General features: G+C 43.2%; 1 protein-coding gene across 3 annotated transcripts in view; it reads left to right on the forward strand.

The window, feature by feature from the left end:
• The first annotated feature begins 55 nt into the window (after positions 1-55).
• Positions 56-25,842, forward strand: part of LOC111867947 (synaptotagmin-7) — a 980,264-nt gene continuing 954,477 nt past the window's right edge. For 2 of the 3 annotated variants that reach the window (XM_023858204.2, XM_023858215.2), the window contains exons 1-2: positions 56-1,657; positions 25,138-25,228. The gene's annotated coding sequence lies outside the window, so the exon portion shown is untranslated. The remainder of the gene's footprint in view (positions 1,658-25,137; positions 25,229-25,842) is intronic. The other variant, XM_023858224.2, reaches the window with a different exon arrangement.

A 25,842-nucleotide genomic window follows, 5' to 3' on the forward strand; every position in this document is an offset into this window, starting at 1 on the left:
GCTTAAAACATTTTGATATATAATTTATATAATTACACTGGCTAATGCAACGCTTTAATTACGGAAATGTTTGTAGAGTCATAGCGCACATCGAGAAATGGATTCATTTGTCACTACTAAATTATTGCAAGCAGCAGATTGACACAAACCGTAAGAATGCCAACTCGTTCTCGGGAGATCCCCGTTTCAGTTTAGGCTCGGGCGCGCATTATCCAAACCTGGGATTTTATGTTTTTGTTTTGTTTTTCGTAGCTTCTTCTAGTTCAATATCCTCATCTTTTTATCTTATTTCATAATAAGAACATGTGAAGCTGGTTCAGAGTCATCAAATACCATACTGACCAACAGAGCTGTTTATGTATTATCTCGCGTTTTCTCAGTTAGCCTAATCCTTCTAACCGCAATATGGCCCTGGGTTCCACTCAGCCTCTAATATAAATGTGCACCAGGGATCTTCTTGAGGATAAAGGGCGGCCGGCGTTTAAGACGAAAACAACCTCACCACAATGTGTTAGTCGATTATTTATAAAATATGGGAACGTCAACGTCTCACAAACCTATTGGCTTCTAAGGCCTGTTATAGGAATAGCTTTACCTTTACAGTCATGAAGTTCTCTGACCGGTGCTGCCACATTCACATTAGGCGGTGACGAAACGAACTGCTGTAATCTAAAAGTAGTTCTTCGTCTTACTAACAATTGGCAGGGGACAGGATTCAGATGCGTTTTTAACTGCGGTCACTTTTTTAACCGCGGAGCAAGGCATGAATAACAAATTTTGTTTCTAACTGGGTAGAACTCCAACTGAAACTTACGAAATGTTGCGAACTGTCTGTTGCGCTGAAACCTTAAATTTAAACGGCTTAAAGACGGTCATGAGAATCTTTAGGATGATCCAAGAAGCGGTCGTCCTTCAACCTCTCGAAATGTGGACACAATAACAAATGTCCGTGAAATGGTGACACAAGATCTTCAATGAGCTCTCAGAATTTTAACGAGGATATGAAGTTCCGGAAAGTATGTGTCTTGAAATTAATTACATGTAAATTTCTTTACGTCCACTGCTTAATGAATCATTAGTTCCAGTATTCGAGTGTTCCCATCTGTTCGGTATTCTTAGTTCAGTTTTCATCCTTAAGAATGAAAGAGATCCATCTATTTACTACATGAAAATCAAGAACGCGCTTGGAAAAGCAGTTAGATCATTATAATTCTGAAGACACAGCTACGTTTTTACGTATCGATCATTTGTTTGTGTGGCTTATACTGCCATCTACTACCTTTATACCCGAACTTGATGTAGCCTGGCATAGTGGAATGTGCCTGCCGATAGGCGTCGCTGCTGTCATGCCTCCCCCATGTTATACGCTATGGTTAGCCCCCCTTTCCCCACTCCACCGTCCCGTACCATGGGCAAGTCTTCCCTACACAGCGCGACCACTCCCACCTCGGTTTAGTGTTTGGGTAGATCGTGCTACACGCGCGGGACGGTACGTGCTTGCTCTCGCTAGTTCGTGGTGTTGATAACAACACAGTTTATATCGAAACAATATACTTTCATGTGGTTGTGTTGTTTTTGTTGTTACTGTTGTGTTGTTTATACTGTTTTAGTGGTAAAAGCGACAACAATGCGTTTCTGGCTTGTGAAATAAATGAAGGTAAAGTTAATTGTTTATTTACCTTAACGTTTGGAGTGGTCAAATCTACCCAGTAATCTACGTTGTGCTTTACAAATTCTTGACGTGAAAGAACCAGATTCTTCTCCTGGTTTCTCTAACGACATGAATAGAGCTCTCTTTCATTCCCAACTTAATTTTGTTGGCAATTTTACATACATTTTCCTAATCATATCATACTAAGCTGAAATGAATCAGTACCAAAACGTTTGTTTATGAGCTTGTCATGTCACCGTTACCAAAATCGGTGAATGACCAGTGACTTCTCAATTTTCTAATATGCGTAGGCTTCGAACGGTAAGAAAGAAGCACAAGGGGCGGTTTGAGCACTTCTTACTTTTATTGTACAACACTTGGTAGAAAGTTAGTGTTGATTTTACTTCGAATTCATTGTTGTCTTGCGTAAATTGAACAGTTTAAAGTGCATGGCATGCCCATTATTAATCCCATTATACAGAGCTCAGTTGCCCCATTAAACATGTCCTGCGTTGTCTGCATTACCTCTCTTGGCACAGGCGAGCACCTGCATAGGCAGACATGAGCACTCCAGCCCGCACTCTCTTTTCCAGCAGTTGAACGCAGTGCGGTGAATGAAGGTGCGTTTGACTGCAGCTACGTACGTTGTCTTCTCCATAACACATTTTAAGACGAGAGGACGGTGTGACGCCTTGTTATGACTGTTGTTTTCGTCACTGCCCAATAACCAAGTTCTTTTTCATATAGAAACCGTTAGGTTTGCATTTCAGAAATTATATACTCCCTTCATCAGGTGAGCAGAATAAGAATACCAAAAAGTTACTCTGTTAGGCCCCGTTTACTCTCATACCACTGAGATTATCTGTTCATTTGGGCAAAGCAACATAAGCTCTCTTCTCTTTATCATGTTCACCTGATGAAGGAATTAGACCCAATTTCCGAAACGTAGTTATTTAAAAAGCGTAACGATAAATTAGGTTAGAAACTACTGTCTTAAGCACCATTTTTCTTTGTTTGGCAAGTTTTCACATCATAATTTTTGTAGTCGACAGTACTTGTAGACAAATGCAAGAATTTGTTCCTAGTTTAATGGACCACGCACTGAGCCTAATTTATATTTCATATGAGCAGGCAAAACTGGTATAAAACGTGTGACCACTTTCTCAGCACAACAAATTCGAGCGACTAAAGGTTGTCTGCATGTGTATGCTTGTGTACGTGGTACGTCTTCTGCTAGCTCTCTTCGCTACCTCGCAACTACTCGTCAAATGTACCCGCCCACTTCACTGGCTGCCTGCGAAGCGACGAATGAGTACCAGTGCATTACGAAGTTTTGTAAACGGGATAGAATGCCGCAGCTGTGAACTGATTGAAAATGTTTTTCTTTCGCTGAAAGATAATATTAAGTCTCTTTTGTTTAATCAGAATATAACCATACTAGATAATTTCAAGAATTTTATGAAATAATCGCACCGCATTTCTCTGAAAAGTCGATCTGAAAGTGTCAGTTTCCGAATTTAGGATCTGCGTGACAGATCACACTGTTGCTGTTTTAATGATGTTACCGATTCCGAGAGCCGGGGTAGCTCAGTCGGTATAGTCACTGGCTACGGGCTGGACGATCGAAGGGTCGGAGTTCGAGTCCCGGTGGGGGCAGGAATTTTCTCTTACCCACGTTGTCCAGATCGGCTCTGGGGGCCACAAAGCCTCCCATCCAATGGGTACCGACATTTCTTCCCTCGTGGGTATAGCGGCCGGGGCATGAAGCTGACCACTCATCTCCAACTAGTGGTGAGGTCAAAGAAGCGTGAGTTTGTACATCCACTCCCCCATACGTCTTCATGGCGTCATGTGTAATTAGTTAAACACAGGGAGAACATTGCATTCTTTTTACCGACATTCCAAGTATTTTCGGAGTATTGTATGAAGTTGCTTATTGGATTATAATTTATGAATTGAGAAAAATGGCGGGTGGAGAGACTGGGGGAGTCACATATACTCGGAATTTAAGAGCCGGATTCTGGTTTCTATCGATATATCATTTAATATTAAATGCCTTGCGGGATACCGGAAAAGAATTTTACCCACAACTACAATGCGTAGTTGCAATCACACTGAAGCAAAATTTTATTGTATTGTATAATCCTGTTGCGCTTTTCGCTTGGTGTTTCCAATTAGTTCTACAGCCTTATGTGAGACAATTTATTAAAACTTTATAAAAGCTAGTCACTTTAAAAGTTTTCACATGTTTTGACCGAAGTGGTCATCATCAGATGTTAAATGTTGTGGGCGAGGAGACTGTTGTGTTTCTGTGTTGATGTTTGTTGATATACGTAGGTAAGTCAATAAGTAAAGTACAAATGGATATAGAACTTAAACAAATAAGAGTACTGATTTTAAAAATGCTTCTATTTCTCAACATAATCTCCCTGTACATTGAGGCACTTGCCTCATCATTTCACAAGCCCCTGAAAACCAGCAGCATAAAATTCTTTGGACTGCTGTCGCGAAGGCATACTGCTGACCACATTCCAGCCTTAAGGACAAACCATAAATGCCGACTCCTACTGTAACATCCTCAGGAAACTTCGTAAGGTCATTCAACGGAAGCGACCAGGACTCCTCTCCAAAGGCGTGTTGCTCTTGCATGACAACGCGCGTCCCCATACTGCCAACAAGACAAATGAGACGCTGCGAAATTTCAAGTGGGAAGTCCTCGAGCATTCTCCGTATAGCCCCAACCTTTCTCCAAGCCGCTTCTATTTGTTCGGCCCTCTTAAACATCATCTTTCGGCTGAACATTTTCCCAACGATGAAGCTGTAGAAAGGGAACTCACCGCCTGGTTCCGACATTAGCCCAAAGAATTTTATGCTGCTAGTTTTTAGGGGCTTGTGGGACGATGGGACAAGTGCCTCAATGTACAGGGAGATTATGTTGAGAAATAAAAGCATTTTTCGAATCAGTACTCTTATTTGTTTAAGTTCTATATCCATTTGTATCATTCCGTGCTCGTCCCGTTTTCTCCTAACAATACTACTCAACGACGAGTCTGAATTGTGAAGCTCCTTATTGTGCCTCCTTCTCTACACTTTTATTCATTCCTCTGTTACCTCTTCTCATGTTAATTCTAAATATATTCTTAAATATTTTTATCAAATATCCGCATTTCCTTTCCACGTGAGTGCAAAAATATTTCACAACTTCCAAATCACGTAATGTTTTTTTCCAGCCGAAAAATGCACGCACTGCAATCTGCAGCATTCCGTCCATGTCTTAACCTTCCAGGCAGTATTACGTGAGAAGTCCAAACTGCGCGCATCCAATTTATATATTGTACTTTTCAAACATGCCGGTCACGGTAGCTGAGCGGTCTAAGGAATGCACTGTCTTCGGTCGCTCGGAAGCCGGGATCGTGGATTCGAATCCCACTCAGGGCATGGATGTTTGTGTGCGTTTTTCTGTGTTTGTGTACAGGTAGAGGCCTTGCGACGAGCTGATCACCCGCCCAAGGAGTCCTACCGTATGTCTAATATCTAGAAAAACCGAAGTGAACGGAGAGTTTCATGGAGGTGGGCCTAGGCCCAAACGAGTGCTGTAGCGCCAACGAAAAAAAAAACTTTTCAAACACACATAGCTGTGTATATTTCCACACAGTCTGCTTTTACCGGTTCTCACGGTCTCTTCGCTTGCAGATTTCTTATATTTTTTCTTCTACCCTGAAGATGGAGGCGATACGTTCCTCCGAAACGTCGGTTGACACCGCATATACACGGTGCCAAATCCCAGAAGACTGCTTTCTTCATAGTCACCGCCGTGAAAGCCTAAAATGTTACGCTATCGGTCCGTTACCGTGAATAGGCCCACAGAAACCTATCTCTGTTATCTGTGCGACGAGCTGTACAGATGTTAACGGTGCGTCTGCTGGTAGGTGGGGTAACAGTAGCGGGGAGCACTTAATTTCCAAACAATTAGGGCATTTCCACTGAATATAAGTTCACAGAATATGCCGCCTATATTACTTTTGTCGCCACGTTATTAAATTTGGATGCGAACCACAACCAATTATTTACTGAAACTAGAGACAAAGCTTTCGAGTAAATTCCAAGAAGTACACATATGTGCTGGCCACTCATAGTATTCGCGACTAACACGTATGATCAGCTGCATGAGGACCTCTTCCTCCTCCTCCTCCTCCTCCTCCTCCTCCTCTTACAGATTAGTTCATCTGGTATGTTCTAATTCAGAATTAATTTCTGGAAGTATGGAACTTTTAGATATTCGGGAGAACTCCTTCGACGGGGATCGGCCCATCGGAAGGCCTCTGCCTACACTGTGTGGCTGTAGCGGTGAGGTTAAGTGAAGGACAGAGCACTGTGCTACATCCCCGCAGTCAGCCCTGCCGAATGTACCTGGCTGGCCACAAGCCAAATATTCGTTGGAAGTAGGGCGAAAGTGGGATGAGGGGGATGGCAGAGGCCTTGCAGACCGATTCTACGTGACGCTGCTGCGAACACCAGCAACGAGATTCAGCTAGCAGACTGGTAGAGGTACTCGGTTCGAACCTTAAGCACCAAACAGCTTATCCTGATTGAGGTTCTTCCTGTTTTTTCCACAGCCTCTCCAGGCAAATTCCGGGATAGTACCTCGATGAGGCCGCAACGACTTCCATCCAAATTCTTAGTTTCTTTAATTCCCGGGGCGTAGTAATACGGGGGGAGCTATTGCGTCATCATCTTATTATGAGAGATGAATATGAAGGAATCCATGCATTGAGAATTTGCAGGGGAAATCCGCCTCCCTCTCACTGCACAATTACAAAGGCCGCATGACCTGACAGGATTGTACCTGGCCGCCTCTGCCTTGGGAAGCCGGCCACTAACTCTCTGAGCAATGGCACCGCCTTCCAGGCCCTCTCCGATCCATCGGTCATTTTACCATTCCGTGCTATGTAGTCTAGATACTAAAGCGCCCCAAAATAGCCCAGATAATTAATGCCAAGGTTTATGTGTGACTATAGAAGGGGTATGGATTTGTGAATGTGTTTATTGACCACTTACACACACACACCTATCGGAACTACAAGCAATTACAACGCTATCGCTAATCTGTGTTATCAGCCGTTCCCTAGCGACGGTTTCTAACAATGAGATTCTGCAGCTTCACGCCCTCAGATTCTATCTTCACAGTCTCCCGTGCAGAACTCAGTCCTCAACCGACAACTGACAACTAACTAACTCCCAGGCTAGCGGCCATTTCACACAAACCCCCTTGTCTTACCTTCGCAGCCTCACTTCCAACTAACTGAGTCAGAGTCAGATTTACTTTACGGCTGGCGGTTTACCGCCAATCAGCTCATATTTTCTACAGGCCCCTTGAGACTCGCGGCCAGTAATTTTATTTTTCAACTGAACACTTGCGGTCATGGCCCTTGGTAAAATCCTCTCTGATGAGAGGATGGGTCGGTCGTTTAAAGTTGCTGCTGGTCCTCGCCAGCGCAGTCACTCTCAGGTCAGATTCCCGCGGGATCCATGAGTATATTTTACTGTCTCAGATTCGAGACTCCCGCAACTTGGAGGGCCACGTCCCCGTATATACATCCCCAGGAACAGTGTGGCCCGGTTATACCCCCAGGTACCGGGTTTCCTTTCCGTCACCTCTTATGAACTCGCAGGGCTACGGTAGTGTTCTACCCCGCCTCCACACTTTGCACGGAAGGAATAAAAAAGCCCCGTTTTCAGCAGTACGCGTATTCGTTTCCGCGGGAACGTGTTTACCGATCCGTTGTTTAGAGACGAGTTGTATAACACCGTTGTTTATTCGCCTATTACACAGCGACGGGCGTACACGCCATACCTCAGTCGGAGATAGTTGTTTCGCATGCAAGGCATGGAGACGCAGATGAATAGAGACATTAATTTCTTCTGAAGTTGGTAACTTTTGTCTGCCACGATGGAAGATATGGAATATGAGACTAAATTAAGTTAAACAAAGGGAGGCATTTAATTAAGTCAGTAATATGGCGAAGTTATTAATCAATTTTATTGTTGACTACTTAGCGTTCCTTTCACGTGGCACATTGTTTAACTCCTTATGTAGCTGTCTGTATCCACCCGTAATCTAGCATTAAGGAGTTTCGTTAATAGGATGACGTTGAAGGGTACGGTATTCTGGGATATAAGGCCGCGACGGTTCGATGGAGTATATCGCTTCCATTTTCAGGGTTGAAGAGTAAGCCAAGCATGAAATCAGCAGCAACATGGGGAAAGGTGAGCTGTTTCCGAAGTGTATGGGTTTAGAACACAAAAGATCGTTCTCTTTGGATTTTAACTAGTCTATATAGGTGGATCATCGCACTAAGTAACTTCATGGAGCCAAATCCTTCTCTAGAACCCGTCAGTAGCTCAGCAGCTCGAGACCTCCTAATATTTTATGGAACCTGAAGGTTCATTACCATACAACTCCATTCTACTAGTATATATAAGATCCATTTTAATATTATCCTCCCTCCTACAATTAGATCTTCCTAATACCCTCTTTCCGTCTGGCTTTCCTACTAAAACCTGTATGTAATTCATCTTCTTTCCCATGGGTGCTATTTGCCCTGCCCATCTCATCCTCCTTGACTTGTTCACTCTAATTATACTTGGAGAGGAGTGCAAGTTATGAAGCTCCTCATTACACAGTTTTCTGCAACCTCCTGTCACTTCATCCCTCTTCGGTCCTGATAGTCTCAGCACCATGTTCTCGAATAACAGCATATATAATTCCCTACATGTAAGAGACCAAGTTTCACATCCATACAAAACAGCATCTAACATTATGGTTTTGTATATTCCGATTTCTGTGTTTTCAGACAGCGGACGAGAAGGGAGCGTTCTATACTGATAAGTAACAATTATTTCCCGAATTCGATATGATCTTAACTTCCATATGAATCAGATTTTGATTTGTTGCTCTCGTTTTTGAGAATATTGACTGTACCACATTTTCAAAGAATCTGTTAGCTATCTTTATGTCATGATTTTGCCCTGCATTCTAGTGAAGAGACAGCAACATATTCAGTTTTCTCTGTATTCGCTCCAGACCAACCTCCTTACTGCGTGAATTGGAGCGTCACATTTGATTACTTCAAATTACTTCGGAGTTTCTGCGGTGACGTTAGGAATGCAGTTCAAATTGAAAACATGATTTACACTCCAAACTTAATTCGGGTCTACATATGTGTATTTAGAAATCCTCTCTATGCTCATTTGTATATTTGGCATTAATGAAATGACGGTGACAGGAACTCAAGGGTGTATAGCGTCGGTTCGCTATGTGACTGGATAATATATTCTAACCCATCTGGACATATGGGATTGAACTATGGAGATGCAGTAAACTCTCCAATACGAAAGTATTACAAACGTTCCAGTCAAAAATCCTACGCTCAATAACAAACGCTCCATGGTTCGTATCCAATCAAACCCTTCACGCAGATCTCGGAATACCCTTCATAAAGGAGGTTATCACAAAAAAGCCATCAAACATAGAGATCGCATCGTTGACCACGACAACCATCTAATAAATGAACTCGCCGCCCAACCACTGGCGAACAGAAGACTACAACGTCATTGGCCAGAAGACCTAATCTAGGAGACGCGTAATGACAAGCTACTACGACGCCCGAACATTTACGTATTACCCTGCTGTCAATAGAGTAGACTGTAAATCAGCAACCAAATTAAATTAAAAAAAAAAGGATGAGGTCTAATTTAAGATGCTGACCCGGCACTTGCCTGCAGGGAATACAAATCAGGAGCTCTTCTCCCTGGGTCAACTTCTTCAATTAGGTTTGTGCAATTTGAAGCCTGTATACCTCACTGGATATGCTGAAACCATACGTTATAATTTGAGAATTAAAATATACATCATAATACAATTCTGTATGTTTAAATTATATATCATAATGAAGGAAAGACGTAGGTGAGTAGATAATATTAAAATGGAACTTAGAGATAGGATGGGGTGGTATGGAGTGGTTTTATCTGGTTCAGGATAGAGACTGATGGAGAGCACTTGTGAATAAGGTAATGAAACTTCGGGTTCCATAAAATGCCGGGAAGCTCTTGAGTAGCTATGCAACTGGCGGCTTCTCAAGAAGGTCTCGGTTCCAGAAGGTTAGTTATTGTAGTGAATGAAGTTACAAGTAAATTAATTTTCTTCGACGATCTTGTTTTTACTTTTGTTTGTTATAGCCTATTAGTCGTACGTCGTAATTCAGAAATCTCATGTTGTATTGAATCACACTAAATTTATTGCCCTTTAAATAAAACTTAAATTATCGAAGCCAGTATTATTGGAAAAATTATGTTCGTACTTTTAACAGCAGGAGTAAAAATAAATTAGTGTTACAGGTGCAAAAATGATGTTAAGAAACCATTTTTACTATACATACTGTACTGGCACTTCAGTTATGCGACTAATTCCATGTTTGAGTTTAGTCCGCTCTAAATTTAATGCGTAAACATTCCACATATGAATAGGACAGAAGCGGAACAGCTGGGGAATTGAAATTCCGGGAAGAAGCAGACTGGCTCTGGGACCCACGCAGGGACGTATTCCATGAGCACCGGCGCCCTTTCACAGGGGGTAAAGTGACCGGCACTTGAAGCCGGGATTAAGAATTCATGGAGATAGAACTTCACTTTTCCCACACGTCCTCACGGCGTGGAATTTAGTTAAACACAGGGGCAGTCTTAACTAATTAAGCATTATGCCATGAAGGTGTATAGGGGAGTGGATATATAAATCCATATTTTCTTGACTTCGGAATTGTTTGGAGGTGAGTGGTCAGCTTCACGTCCCTGCAGCTTTACCTCCGGGAAAAGAGACCTCGGTACACATTGGATAGGAGACTGAGTGAGCCCCAGAGCCGGTCTGGACGACGTGGAGAAGAGAAAATTCTTGACCCTACCTGGACTCGAACATCGACCCCTCGGTCGTCCAACCCGTAGCAAGTCGTTATACGGACTACGCTGTCCCGGCTTAGGACACGCAGTAGCGTAGTTGGTTGAGGCACTATGCTGCAAGCCGGAAGGTCGAGGGTTCGAGACAGGATGAGGTAATTGGATTTTTCAGTTAACCTAATTCTTCCAGCCGTACTGTGGCCATGTTGTCGACTCAGCCTCTAACAGAAATTAGTACCCGGAACATTTCTGGGGGTAAAAGGCGGCCGGCGAGTAAGGCTGACAACCTCACCACCATCTGTGAGCCGATTGCCTAGAAAAACCTGTCGGAGCCTCGACGTCTAACAAACCTATGGGCCTCCACGGCCTGTTACAGGGAGAGATTTGCCTTTTCTTCATATTTACAGGGATAGTCTTGCTCAAAGAGTAGCCCTGTGTCAGAAGTAGAAGAAACATGCCTTGTGGAATCTGAGGTCCTCACAGCGACTGTGTGAAGAGTTTTGTCTTCTGAGATATAACACCATGCAGCCACGAGACACCTTGATGAGATATGACGTACTCATGGTCGTAAATGTTCCTGTTCCGATCTTGTTGGTTACGACACCATGTAGTTATTTTCGTAATTAGTCGTCGACGTTTCGTGAGAATCTGCGCTGACTGTCTCTGTTGTCTTAAAAATAACGGGACCAGGTTCCTATGAACAGCTGGAAACCAATATTATATTTAAGCATCCTGTTACACTCACACAATATATGAGACAAACTCCGTCTTAAGTGCAACAATTTAATTGTAGTTCTTCCTTCTTTCCTTCCTCCACACTACATGTTTCGGCCCTAAATGGCCATCATCAGGTGTATATTCTTACGTAGCTGCTACACTGCCCGTAGTTTAAAATTTAAAACACCAGTCTTTTCAATTGTATGTATGTATAAAATCTTTGTTAACCTACACACGTCAATTTGATTTCCAAAATTGGCATGTAGTGTGGAGGAAGGAAAGAAGGAAGAACTACAATTAAATTCTTGCGCTTAAGACGGAGTTTGTCTCATAAACTGGAAACCAAGTACGAAAATAACCACACTGTATCATCACCCAGAAGACAACAATTCTGAACACAAATTTTTAATGCCACAACATATATATATATATGTGTGTGTGTGTGTGTGTGTGTGTGTGTTATAGTGTGGTTTGTTTGGCCGTCAACACTGCACATTTTTCATACAAAACCCGTCCAACACACTGTACTAACACTGGTTTTATTTAGCGTCTGCTACTTGTTTCTAGCCTTGTTCGGATCATCGGGCAGTTTCCAAATTAGGTCTCTTGTTATTCAGTTATCCTAATATGAATCCATATTAGTATTATTTTTTAAAATCCATTGATTTCTATATATTGTCACGTGTAGGGGGTTTGCTCGCGACTTATAGGCGGGTTATGTTTCGGATGATTGGGTATGTTACAACTTACACATTTACACACCTCGGGACTGCCGGCCATACAGCGCTATCTCTGATCTGCACACATTAGAGTTCACCGTTACACAAGCACTAGGATACTCAGTCTTCACTAGTAGTATCCTAGCAACGGATTTATACCAGTCTCACTGTCCCTTCAAATCACACAGCCTACTTCCTTTCTTACCATTTCTTCTCACTCACCTTCTGCTACCGACTCTCTCTCTCTCACTTCCATCCCTAGCTCATATCCTGGCAGGCTGGCCTCTCGAAACTCGACCAAATTCTTCTCAACTGAACCCTTCGTTTCAACCACTTTTAACTGAAACGCAGGAAACACAGCCGTTCTATTGCTGGTAAGGCGTGTATACAGTGCAGTTACATAGCAACAGAAGTTACTCGATTGTTGCTTGCGTATTCGTTGCAGCGGGAATGTGTTTACCAGGTCGTTGCCTAGCAACGAACGTTTATTCTGATTTTCGGATGTCGTCATCACAATATTATAGTTAACCTTAAGTCTAAAATTATTTAAATTAATATTTATGTCTTGTCGGTGCGATGCGGGGTTCCGTGATGCTTTTCTTTATATCTGGCAATGTTTGCAGTTCAACGTATTACACACTGGCTGAGTGAACATTCCAGGTCACGCGACGTATTGCAAGCGATTCTTTTGAATGCTCGGAGAGGGGTTTCAACTTACTTTCTCTGACATCGCAGTTACGTTGGAAGTACGGGGCGGTCGACTATCCCCTCACTATTTTCCACACCGTTCAACCCGGCACTAGGATCTACCCACCCTCCTACTGAATAGGTACAGTGGGTCTTTTCTTGAGGGATAAAACGGACCGGGGCCTGAAGCTGACCACATACTTTCATCTAGTGCCGAGGTCGTAATGGTGGAGCTATTTGTCTTCGTGTCGTAGTTATTAATTAAGAACTGGGACATCACCTTTTGTCCTTAGCCCATTTCAGCAGCTGATAGACCCAGTGGTCCGTATGAGGGATTTCCAGGAGGAATCTTTACTTTGCGGTTAATTCTCTGGATTTACCGGAAAACAAAAGCCACAAGGCAGTCTGGTCTCCAGAAGTAGGCTGAGTGTAGTGGGAATTGAGGCCACTATCGCTGTTGCTCAGTGATAGTTTATGCACATGTCATTGTAGGATTGAACAAAAATTAGCCCACAAAACTTGCATACCCAAAGAGACTAATACTCTCACGTACAGCAGCCTCCGTAGTCTAGAGGTAAAATTCCCACATCATGACTCGTAGTACGCGGGTTCAAATACCCGGCGGAGGTGGTGGAATTTTTAAGGGCGGAAAATTTCAGGGACCAAGTCCTTCGGGAGGGACTTTAAGCCGTGGGTCCCGTGTCGTAGCTTTACGGCACGTAAAAGAACCTAATATCTCCAAAGGAGGTCACTGAGCCAAATGACGGACGTTTCCCGCCCAACAGCAGTCTCTAATACCTCTGGTAGAAGGGGGAAGCATTATAGATACCTCTCAGCTAGTAGAGCCGGTCTCGCTGGCTGGGCGGGACTGATGGTAAGCACCAGTACCGGTAGGATATAGAGACTGGTAGAAATCATAGAGGGAAGCACAATGGACCAATACAGGTCTAAGTGCATGGGGAAACCCACCCTCTCCAATAACTAACTAACTAATACTGTCACGTATAGGTGGTTTGTGCGCGACTTATAAGACGGGTTCTGGATTGGATGATTGGAAATATTGACACCTTATTCACACATCTCGGAACCACAGACAGTACAGCGCTATTGCTGATATGCACACTTTAGAATGTACCTTTGCACACGCACTAGGGTTCTCAGTCTTCACTAGTCCTATCCTGGCAACGGAGTTACAAAAGTCTCACCGTCACCTCAAATCACACATAAAGTCTTTTCACGGCCTAATTGCTTCCTTGCCATACCAGTCACCTTGGAACTGACATCTCCAGAACTCGACCCAGTTCTTGACAAAACTCACTCAAATTAAGTCTTCTTCAACTGAACTCTCTCTTTCTGTCAACTCAGTACTCCCTTGGAACTTTTCGTTATACAGTCTCTGGGCGGACCACATGGAAAACATCTTCAATTGTTCCGTATGTTTACTGATCCGTTGCCTAGCATTATAAGTCCTAATATTGCGCGCGTTGGCTCCCACGGGAATGTGTTTACCGAGTTATTGCCTAGCAATGGGTCTATACCTCACAATACTTATACACAAGGAATGTGAAATCAAACTGTGTAGTTTGCTAGGAGGATGCTGATGTTTTGGAGTAACGTGTTGATTTTGTCTTCAGCGTCCACCCTGAAGCTGGAGACAACATGTTTCACTGAAATGAAATTCGTAAGATTACATGGTGTTAAATCCCAGAAAGAAAGGCTGAGACAAGTGAACTGACAGTCGATAAAATTTTTCTGCAAAAATATACGAGCATCTCCCATTATTAGGGGAATAATACTGTGCTAGAAGTTAAAATTGGAATGGATGCGATTGTACAAGCCCCGTGTTTGCCTTGTTTGGCGCTCCTGCAATAAAGCAAACCGGTAGTCCAGCCACAGTAACACCAGTGACAGCGACAAGTGTACGATAGGCCGGTTCCGCTTGTTTTGAGTGTGACTGATACGAGATATCAGCTTGTACAGGATGTCCCAAAATCGAGAATTGGTTTCCGTGTTCAGTTTTAAGTACGAAACCAGAAGTTTTAGGATTCACAGTGAACTTCTTCGGCTAATTCCAAAAGTGAAAGTCCTTACTGACATAAACATTTTACGGCAGAACGATAAAAACATATACAGGATGTACCATGTAAAATGCAACCCTAACTACAACAGTATATACAACCCTACAGGTGGCAATATATATATACAAGAGATGGAGAAAAATATGGAAACACGTCGTGAAATGCATGCCTGAATTGAAGTGTTTATTTTAGCGACGTTTGTAGGTGACGCTGTCGTATCTGCCCAACACCACTACCTGTAAAACCTCCACCAATACGTAGCAAGCTTCATTTGTTGTCGAGACAGTGTTCTGTGCATTTTTTGTGCATCATGTCAGAGCTAACAGAATTCGAACGCGGGCAAATTGTTGGGGCCCATATGGTGGGTGCTTCCGTAACCAAGGTAGGCGAGGTTTTTGGTGTTTCGCGAGGCACAGTATCCAAGATTATGACCGCACACAGGAGGACTGAAAAAACCGCATCCGATAAACACCAGCGTGGACGGAAATGTGTGTTGCATGATCGAGACAGACGAACATTGCGTAGGATTGTGACGAAAAATAAGAAGACTACAGCTGCAAAAGTGACTGCTGAACTGAATGTCACGCTCACAAACCCTGTCAGCACCAAAACAGTACGAAGGGAACTCCACAAGCAGGGTATTTCTGGACGAGTTGCAATTCCAAAGCCACTCATCAGTGATCAAAATGCCACTAAGAGAAGAGTGTATAGCCGAAGTCATAAGACCTGGACTATGGAGCAATGGTAGACGGTCATTTGGTCGGATGAGTCCACCTTCACACTGTTTCCGACTTCTGGCCGAGTTTACGTCTGGAGAACGCCATCCCAAGCTTACGATCCAGATTGTTTGCTGCCAAGAGCGAAACATGGCGGGGGTTCGATCATGGTATGGGCAGCCATATCGTGGTATTCTGTCGGACCCATCATTACCCTGCAAGGTCACGTCACTGCCAACGACTATGTGACCATTTTGGGCGACCAGGTCCATCCCATGGTGCAAACTTTGTTCCCCAATGGTGATGTAATGTACAAAGACAACAATGCCCGTGTTCACACAGCTCACATCGTCCAGGACTGGTTTTCAGGGCACGAAGATAAAGTGTCATGTCTACCATGGCCCACACAATCGCCAGATATCAATATTACTGAACCTTTGTGGTCTGTTTTGGAGAGCAATCTGCGTGCGCGCTATCCACCTCCATCATCGTTAACAGAACTAACCATGTTTTGCAGGAAAAATGGTACAAGTTTCCCTTGCAAATCATGCAGAACCTCTATTTATCCATTCCAAGGAGACTGCAAGCCAGAGGTTGTCCTACACCATATTAATCACGGTTATGTGTTTTTTGTTGGGTGTTTCCATATTTTTGTCCATCCCCTTTATATTATTTAGTTCTCCATGTTGCTAAACAAGAGTCGGTACAGCGACTGGCTACAGGCTTGATGGCTGAGGGGTCGGAGTTCGAGCCCCGGTAGAGTCCAGAACTTTACGTCGTCCAGACCGGATCTGGGGCGCAACCAGTCTTCTATCCAATGGGTACCTGGGGCTCTTTCCCGGGGGTAAAGCGGCCGGGGACTGAAGCTGACAACTCATCTCCAACCAGCGCCAAGGTCAAGAAAATATGGGCCTATACATCCACTCCCACATACACCTTCATGGCGTAGTGCTTGATTAGATTAGCACAAGGACAACTTTACCTCTTTATCATGTTGCTAATTAATCCACGAACAGCTACAGGCTATTTCAGTGCGAAGTAACGTATGGGAATAACAACGTTCTACTCGTGAACACACCCTGCTGCCACCTGCAGAGCTGATGCGGAATTGCTGAGAGCAGCAGCCTAGCAACCACGGTGACACTGACTTGAACGTGTTGAGGAAAGTTTGGGCGCAGTAGCTTCTGAGTTCTGTGTCATGTTACATGTTTCATGTTCGGATCGCATTTTAAATGCTTTAAGATTCATAATCTCATTTTCTCGAAACACTGTTTATGATTTTCTATTCTCAGAATACATGTAATCACCGATAACTTCGTTAAAGAGTGTTGGTAGAAATTAAACATTACAATAATATGTAGATGGATTTTATAATTTAATGAAATTCTCAGAAAGCAAGTTATTTACTTACTGTCAGTATAAAACCCATTAAAATTTCCTCGAGAAATTGATGAGCCGAAATTATACTGAAAGGACAATCTCATTGTGTGTGCAATTTTCTTTGTGCATAGAAAATAAATTCGCTGCAAATTCCTAAAAGAAATAGACAGTAAACCTTTCCAATAAATAATGCAAATTTTGTGTTCTGTGTGGTCGGCGCCATGCCCATTGCTAGACAGAGACGCAGTAAACAGGCTTTATCAACAATAGAGAGAAAAATGTTTTCCGTGGGGTCCGTGCCGAGGAGTTAGGCGACGAAAAGGGAAGTCTCAAATCTGAGACAGTAAAATATGATCTCGAGTCCCAAGGGACTCAGACTCTAGAAAGACCGCACTGGCAAGGGCCAGCAGCACATACAAAAGGCAGACCCGTCATCTCGTCAGAGAGGGCAACCCACGAAAACAAGGCCGTAACTGTTAAAGGTAATTAATATCTGGTCATGAGCCCCAGATGGGGCTCGACACCAAGACTGACTGACTGACTGACCGTCAGTCGCAATGTGACTTCGACGTGGACTACAGGAGTCAGTTGAGGTTTCAACTGTGGAATGCTAACCAGCGGGCAACGGAAACTAAGATTCGTTGCCACAAAACATACTTAGTGAACACACGGCAAAGGAATTGCCATTGCAGAGAGCTGTTGCCAAGTAAAGATTAGTGGAAACAGACTGATAAGTCTTAGTGTGGAGCGAGTTTTAATGTGGAAATCAGCAGTAGTGTGGTAATTATTTGTAGTTACGACTTATAAGTGGTCAGTATATCTATGCACTAATCCATACCTTCTATAGTCACTAATACACATGACAATATGTTCTCTTACAAGCTCATTATTGACGTCTATTTGCAAGTTGTGTTAAGTGACAAAAGTAACGGACACATTACACACGCCGTTCTGCGTCACTTCATGTTTACGAGGGATGTGTAATGAACGCATTTAAATAACGCGAGTATGCACCAAACAACAGTTCAGATAAAGTGAAAACAGCCGTTCATGGACTTTAAATTTCATTCACCTAGACTAGAAAATTATACAGTGGGAGGTGTCAGATCTGTGAAGTGAACTAATCGTCCATGATATGGTGGTGCAACAGGACGCTAAAATACAACATTATGAAGTGAACTAATTTCGGAAGCAGCGAATGATGTAGAAAACCAAAGATGCACTATAAATAAAATTTGTGATGTAGTTCAGTTCAGGGTTTTCCTGTGTCCAGCATGTTGCAAAGTTACTCATTTACATAAAACCGGAAATTAATTTCCTCTATGCTTTTATACCTCACTGTCCTTAATATGCAGTCGTAGCTGACACGGATGTGTTAATTAATATCACAATAAATGTTCCCACCCCAACGGCAATCACCATTCTTGTTAAAGAGGAATTCAGCTGAACTAGCTAGCGAATAATGTACAGGCTATAATGGAAGTTAGTGACGCAACTGAGTTCAGAGTGACACCCATTGTTGGAACATTATTAACACTGCATACCATACATTTTCGTGTCGTTTACGTATTCAACACATAGAAAAATGTTTCTAATTAAATTTGTAGAACTCAATTAGGTCAGTGTTTTACGCTATATTCTTTCTTTTACGATGGGCCGTTTATCTAAAAATGGAAAGAGTTCGGTTTGAGTTTCATATCATGTAAAGACTGTGTGTGGCCGATATGAACCGAAGTAAAATTGAAGCGACAATTTATTTGTACACCTTCGATGTAAAATACTGTAGACAGCTATTCAATATTTTCAATAGAGTTATTTTGTTCTTTGACGTTATCCATCGTCCTGTTTTTATTTAAAGCACAACGTTTCGGAAGCTAGATTATGTGCTTAAAATAAAAAAGAATAATGGATAATGTCCAGAAACACAGCAGTTATATTAATGTGTCATCGTCACAAAATTTTAGACAATATTTTTAAGCTGAAACATATGGCGGATTGTTATGTCTCCCTGCAAAGAATTCACTTCAAGGACCCAAAATAAATTAAGGCATAACGAGTCCGTGCTATTGTATGCCAATTCTGTTCAGTATACATTCCTAACACTCATCACTTTAAGGTACAATTTTATATTATTGTCACGTATATTAGTGACTATAGACGGGGCTTGGATTGGTGAATAGATTTATTGACCACTTACAGGTCGTAACTACAAATAACCGTAACACTAACGCTGATATCCACACTACAAATCACTCAACACTAAGTCTTCTCAGTCTGTTTCCTCTAATCGTCACTTGGTAACAGCTCTCTGCAATGGTTATTCCTTTGCAGTTCCTTCACTAGACGTTTCCTGGTACGAATTTTATCAATGGAAAGTCTTCCGCTTTTGCTGCCCATTGGTTAGCATTCCACAACTGAACACTCAACTGCCTTATATTAAATCAAATTCACATTGTGTCGGCCTGAGCTTGAGATTGGCAACCCCACCACCGTCTGTGAGCCGATTGTTTAGAAAATGTGGGAACCTCAACGTCTCGCAACCATATGGGCCTCCACGGCATATTACAAGGCTAGCTTTACCTTTTCACCCTAAAAAACAAGAAGTTTAGTACATATGTAATTTTCAGTAAGACAGTTTCTATTCCGCTGAAGTTTTCAGATATAACATAAAAGATTTGCACCATTGCCAATTATGCAATTGCCGATGTCCGAACAATATTTCAGACACAATTTCTAGGTACATTTCTGTTACTTATCGTTACAGAATTTCATATTCCCAACCACAGACGTGGAGATTTTATTTATCAGAGTTGAATTAAGCCATGAAGGTCTGGAATGAGATAAGATCATAATCTATGTTCCGAAGGATCGCCAAGAGTTACTCATTGGTCAGTTACCCTAGCGGTTTGTGAATATCGTGGCTTTAAAAACTGTGGGCCCTAATCCCCAAAGGTGGTCAGGACGTACTGTGATGTTGGTCACCGAATTATCAAAATTTTTCTTGGATTTGAGATTCTCACAGCGGTGTGTGTGTGTGTGTGTGTGAAGAGTACTATGTTCTGGGACATGACGCCGTGTAGTCCCGTATACTTACTCCAGTCTGCATTGTGTACTGTCACAAAAGACAATATCCTTTTCAAGAATTATTTAAAACATTGTATCTACGCGCAGTTTCGGAAAGTCAGTAAGATTCAGCAGAGTGCTTTAGGAGAACACGGCATAGCCGACACACACCAGTGAGGGCTTTCTTTCTGTTTAATGCGAATGCGTATCATTAAATATTTGTTTTATTTTGAAGGGTCGCGCTGTCGTGAAGTTTTAGATCCTCTGGCATACGTTGTACATCCCTCCTGGAATCCTGTATTGATCCTTCGTCCTTTTGTCACCGGAATAATACTGTCCTCTGTCCGCAGTTAAAATCAAGGCCCAGGTAAAAGTAAAAAAGGTAGAGTTGTCCGTGTGTCTAACATAGAATCGCGTCATTAAGACGTATGGTGGAGTGAAGGTATAGCTCTGCACATTCTAGAACGCTCTGTTACATGGAGGTGAGTGGTGAGCTTCAAGCTTCTGCCCCTTTATTCCCATGATAGATCCGCCTTTGTCCATTGGCTAACAGATTGAATAGGCCACAGAGCAGGAAATTTTGTCCCTGGCGGACTCGAACTCCGATTCGTCTATTGTTCAGACCGTGGGCTGTGAGCTATCCCGGCAGTTAGAGAAGTAGCGTGCTGATTTGTATGTTCTTTAAAGCCTGGGCCATAGCAGTGACGGGCAGGACCCAGTGGGACCCTCTACCGCTTTATTTAAACCGTAAACACACAGCAGTTGCCACTGCTCATACACAATAAGCAAATTCACCGAGATTTCAACTTTACGTTACAAATTAACTTATTTCTGCAGCTTCAGTGTTCATTTCGTTGTAGCTGATTCAGCGTGACTGACTGAAGAAGAACAGAAAGACGAAGGCAAATTGGTAGCAGTAATTACAAGCCCCGGGGTTCTGCTGATTGCCGTTAGAACAAGAGTCTCGTATAACTTTTCATCTAGTTCTGAGAACATTATCTGTCAGCAGCGGGGAAAGGTGCCGATCACAGTGGCCGCGCCGTCTAAGGCGCCCCATACACGTACGAGTCCGGCTCGTCGAGGGGCCGGGCTCGGATTAATTTCACCACACACATATGAGCGTGGCGACCCACACACGGGCGAGTTTGGCTCATTGGAACCCGAGCCGATACTCGTACGTGTATGGGCCCCGTAAAATATGAACCGTCTTCTCCCGCTTGAACAGTGGGATCGTGGGTTCGAATCCCACCCAAGGCATCGGATGTATGTGCGTTTATTATGTGTTTGTGTGTAGGTAGCGGCCTTACGACGGGCTGATCTCCCACCCAGGGAGTCCTACCGAGTGCGTATGGATTAAGAAACTGAAAAAGCGGCCAAGGCCCACAAGGGCTGTAGAACAGTAGATTGATAAATGGCGGGGAAAGGTAAAGAAGGCGCGCTCCATTTTCGACCGAGCACACGCCTCGGTTGCAGGTTCGAATGTGGTGCAGTGAAAGTCTAGGTGTGGGTTTTCCTTATCTCTGCCTTCGGCCTACTTGATGCGCTTGTGCTCCCGTCCCACCCTGGGGAATCTCTCACGCACTGTGCTTCCCTGCAGCTGAGATGCTGAGATGTTTGGGCCGACGGCTGTGAATTCGTGGCAAGAATTATGTGAGAGAGAGGTGTATATCAGTGCGAGAATTGGATTGTAATGGTGCAGGCTTGCATGTTATCACATTCATGTATTTCTCTTAAAGATGAGTCTGTAATGAACAGTCTAATGAAAATTGTAGTTTTATGCGATATCCTGTTCTGCTTTCAGCCCTTCCTGCCGTTGCTTCTGTGCAACTTCATTTCCTTGCCTCATTTTGTCGGTTTCGACACTAGATTCGCTTTTCTTGCCGCCCGACTCTTACTGAATACATTCTTGGTTTAATCGTGGGCCCCAACAGTGCAGGCAGCATTTTGCTCTGAAACGTCTGTGAACTGTTAACCAACATGGTGTTACATCCCAGAAGATACAGTGCATTCAGTTAAGGAGGAAACTTCGCAACAGCGCTGACCGGCCCAACATTCCTCACAGATTGCTACTGTAACTGCTGATAGCAGAATGAGCCATTAGCGCTGATTAACGCGCGCCGTTACAGTAGCAATCTGTGAGAAGTATTAGGCCCGGTCAACGGTGTATCGAAGTTTCCTCCTTGATTGAACATCCTGTATAAGTTTCGAAGCGTTCATGTTAGCGGTGTTAGGCAGCATTAACTCTTTGAACAAACTCACCACCATCCGTGAACCGATGGTCTAGAAAATGTGGGAGCTTCGACGTCCCACAAATCTATGGGCCTTCACGACCTTTTTCTTTTTACCTTTAACAGTTTCGAACAAGTTTAATCAAAATCGAGAGCTAACCATTAGAATTTTCAGCCAAGGGACAAAAAATCTGTGATTAATAATGATGAAAACTCTTATCACCGGCTGTACTGTATAATAATAGACAGTATGAAAGTACTATCGATCAGTCGGTTCTCCGAAATTTTCAGAATAAAGTTTGTTTTAACTTTCAGACGTTGGAAATTTTAAACAGTACTCTGAAAAGTTTCAAGTTACAGTCGAGTTCTTATGTAATTCATTAGGACCGCATTTTCTTTTTCGTCCTCTGAAAACTGAACTACTCATAATTTATTCGCTGGAAAAATTATTACAAAGTAAACATTTCTGAAATAATTGATTGCCTCAATTCGGGGGACAGTATTGCCAGAATTCACAGCATCGTCTGTCTTGTTACTTTCCATTCCAACAATCATTGGTCGTGAGCGGAACTTGAGGGAGCCCCTGCCTGTCCAGGGACCACGCAAATTCAAGACAAACTCTCTGGGTTATAATTAATGACAAATGTGAAAAAATTCTAAGATATTTAGAAAGGAGTCCGAACTTATTTGACAATCTGATATTGTGACGTCCCATTTCTAGGCAACGTAAGAAATAGGCGCACGCAACAATAGAAAAGGTATTGCAAGAAATGTTTTCTGTGTGGTCCGCGCCTAGCCAATTGTAGGCAACGAATCGCTAAAAATATTCCCTCAGTAGCAAACGCGCGGAAAATTAGGAGATCTGTTTTTGCTAGACAACAGCGCGGTAAACAGGCTTTGTCAACAATACAGGCTGTGTTTCCCGTGGGATTCGTGCAGAATGGTCATAAAATAGTCAAATTTCGAAGCTGGCATTTCAGTTCAGAAGTCGATCGAACACAGAGAGGATGAGAACAAGAATGGAGCGATGCTCTTGTTTTCTAGGTCGTCCTCGCTGAGCAGCGATGGAACAGCGGAGTTATGCATTTTCCTGGTGGCACGCGGTAACATAGTCGGTTGAGGCACAATGCTAGAAGCGGGAAAGTCGCAGGTTCGATTCGCTATGATGTCACTGGGTTTTTCAATTGATCTAATCCTTCCAGATCGCGGGTTCAAGTCCCGATGAGGTCATTGGATTTTTTCAATTGACCTAATCCTTCCAGCCTCACTATGGCCCTGGGATCGACTCAGCCTCTAACAGAAATGATTACCAGGAATATCCCTGGGGGTAAAGGGCGGCCGGCGCGTAGGGCTGACAACCTTGCAGCAATCTATGAGCCGATTGTCCAGAAAATGTGGGAACCTCAACATCTCACAACCCTATGGGCTTCCACGGCCTGTTACAGGGATACCCTTACTTTTTTTTTGCTAATCCTTCCAGCCGCACTATGGCCCTGGGGTCGACTCAGTCTCGAACTGAAATGAGTACCAAGAATCTACCTGGGAGGGTTGAAGGGCGTCCGTCGCGTAAGGCTGACAACCTCGCCGCCATCTGTGAGCCGATTTTATAGAAAATGTTGGAGCCTCGACGTCTCGCAACCCTATAGGCCTCCACGGCCTCTTATGGAATAGCTTTACTATTTTCCTGGCGTCCAGTCCCAAGTTCCTGAAACGGCATCTGTCTTTCATGTTTCCTTACTCTAAGTGTGTACATTTTTCTCTTATTTTCCATGCTACTTGCCCTTCCCGCCGCGTGCTCCTTGGTTTGACCATCGTAATAATATCTCATCAGGGACAATTACAAATTATGAAACTTCCCGCTTATGTCCACACAGTTTTCTTACCACGGATCTGAAGTGCCTCCAGTCTCTGCTTGCCTCGATGAGAGAGACCCAGTTGCACACCAATTAGACGTAACAGGAAAATTAAATCATTTGTTAAAAATTTTTTGAAATCGTACAGTGACGAACTCCGTAATAAACATAGCCCTTACCTTTCATTGGTTCGGGACAAGTATATTTGCGGCATGTAGGAAACAAGCAGCTCTGGGAAGAACTAACGATACTTGTTTCTCTTTAACGTTTCAGGACCAATTGTAGGGATTCGTTAATAAGTCACTCAGGGCGATTTTTTGCCCCAGTCGAGTCTGTCAATGTTACGTTTTATTGATCGAAGCATCAATTATGGTGTAGAAATTTTAACAGTTAAATTAGAGGAACACCAGGCTATATAAAATGGATTAGTTTAGAATTTTGCTGTCATCATTTGAGCAAAACGTCCGCCACTGTTTTCAGCACCTGAGAATGTCCAGGTCTATTTTTCATGCCGTTACCATTTTTGTGTAAATATCTGTACAATGAATAATTCGTTATGATGTGTAAAACTGCTGTCATTTTGGACTTAATATTGTGACGAATATGACCATTACTAGGCAACGGTTCGGTAAGCATGTACTCGTTGCAACGAATAAACGCGGAATAATCCATTGCTGGACAACGGTTCGGTAAGCACGTTACCGCGGAAACGGTTAAACACGGAAAAACAGAATGATAGAGGAACTTATCTTCGGTTCTAACCAAAGTTGTAAAAAAGTTAAATTAATTCATTCCAGAAGAGTGAGCCTTGATTCGATTGTATTCATAAGAGAGCTGAGCTGAAGAAGTGACCGACTGGTAAATCAGAACCAAGTCAGTCACAGCGGAAGGGAAGACACTCGAGGTCCAGTAAGGAATGCAGCGAGTCTTTAGCCAGTCACTGAGTGTGAGCTGTTATAATTGTTTGCAATCGCAATCGAAGTGCCAATAAATCCAGTCATCCAATCCAGAACTCATTATTAGTCACGGAACCCCCCATGCGTGACGATATATTTGTACGTCTGCAGAAATTGTGATAAGCTGTTTTTGCACGCAGTTGTGATGCGGCCGGATGTGCAGACTTGCAACTGATAGTGCGCCACAGAAAGAGAACAACAGTGCGGACCATTCACAGCGACTCCTATCAGGTAAGTGTCCACTGTGCTTGTTCTAGCTCGGACCTTGTCTGCAACTGCTCACAGTGAGACGCCAGTCTAATTCGATCTTCCTGCTGCGCGTCGAGTGCATGAGACTGTGACTTTCACAGTCGGTGCCCCTCGCAATGGTGCTATTCATTTGTCAGCTGCATAAGAATGATTACGCTCTGTAGTTCTCGGCGTCTCACGAGTACCTACTGGAGAACTAATTCCCATTGTTGAATTCAACACCTTCTGTTACTGTCGAGTTATGAATATTTTGTAGCTCTCTGTTAGCCTTGCAGGCAGGTTGCCTATGTTGTTTAATTCATTACTATTGGTCTGTACGCCGTATTTTGCGAGGGAGAAAGAATAGGTTCGCCCCAGTTATCCCAGTGTGTAATGGTGATTTAGGAATGAACTGAGGGGAAAGAAAATGCGGAAATGTGATGAGAAGAGACGAAGGAAAGATGTTTGAACATCCTAGCGCGCACAGAACAGAAAATATTGAGCTGCTTTCTCAGAGACAGTGGCGCTATACTGCAATCAGCTACACGTATTCTTCCAAGGTTACCGGAGAAAAAATGTAGTAGTCTTAATACTTACAGACAAGGCGTCTATCGTGC

The sequence above is a fragment of the Cryptotermes secundus genome, unplaced genomic scaffold, assembly GCF_002891405.2.
Source record: "Cryptotermes secundus unplaced genomic scaffold, Csec_1.0 scaffold67, whole genome shotgun sequence".
In the NCBI taxonomy this organism is placed as follows: Eukaryota; Metazoa; Arthropoda; class Insecta; order Blattodea; family Kalotermitidae; genus Cryptotermes; species Cryptotermes secundus.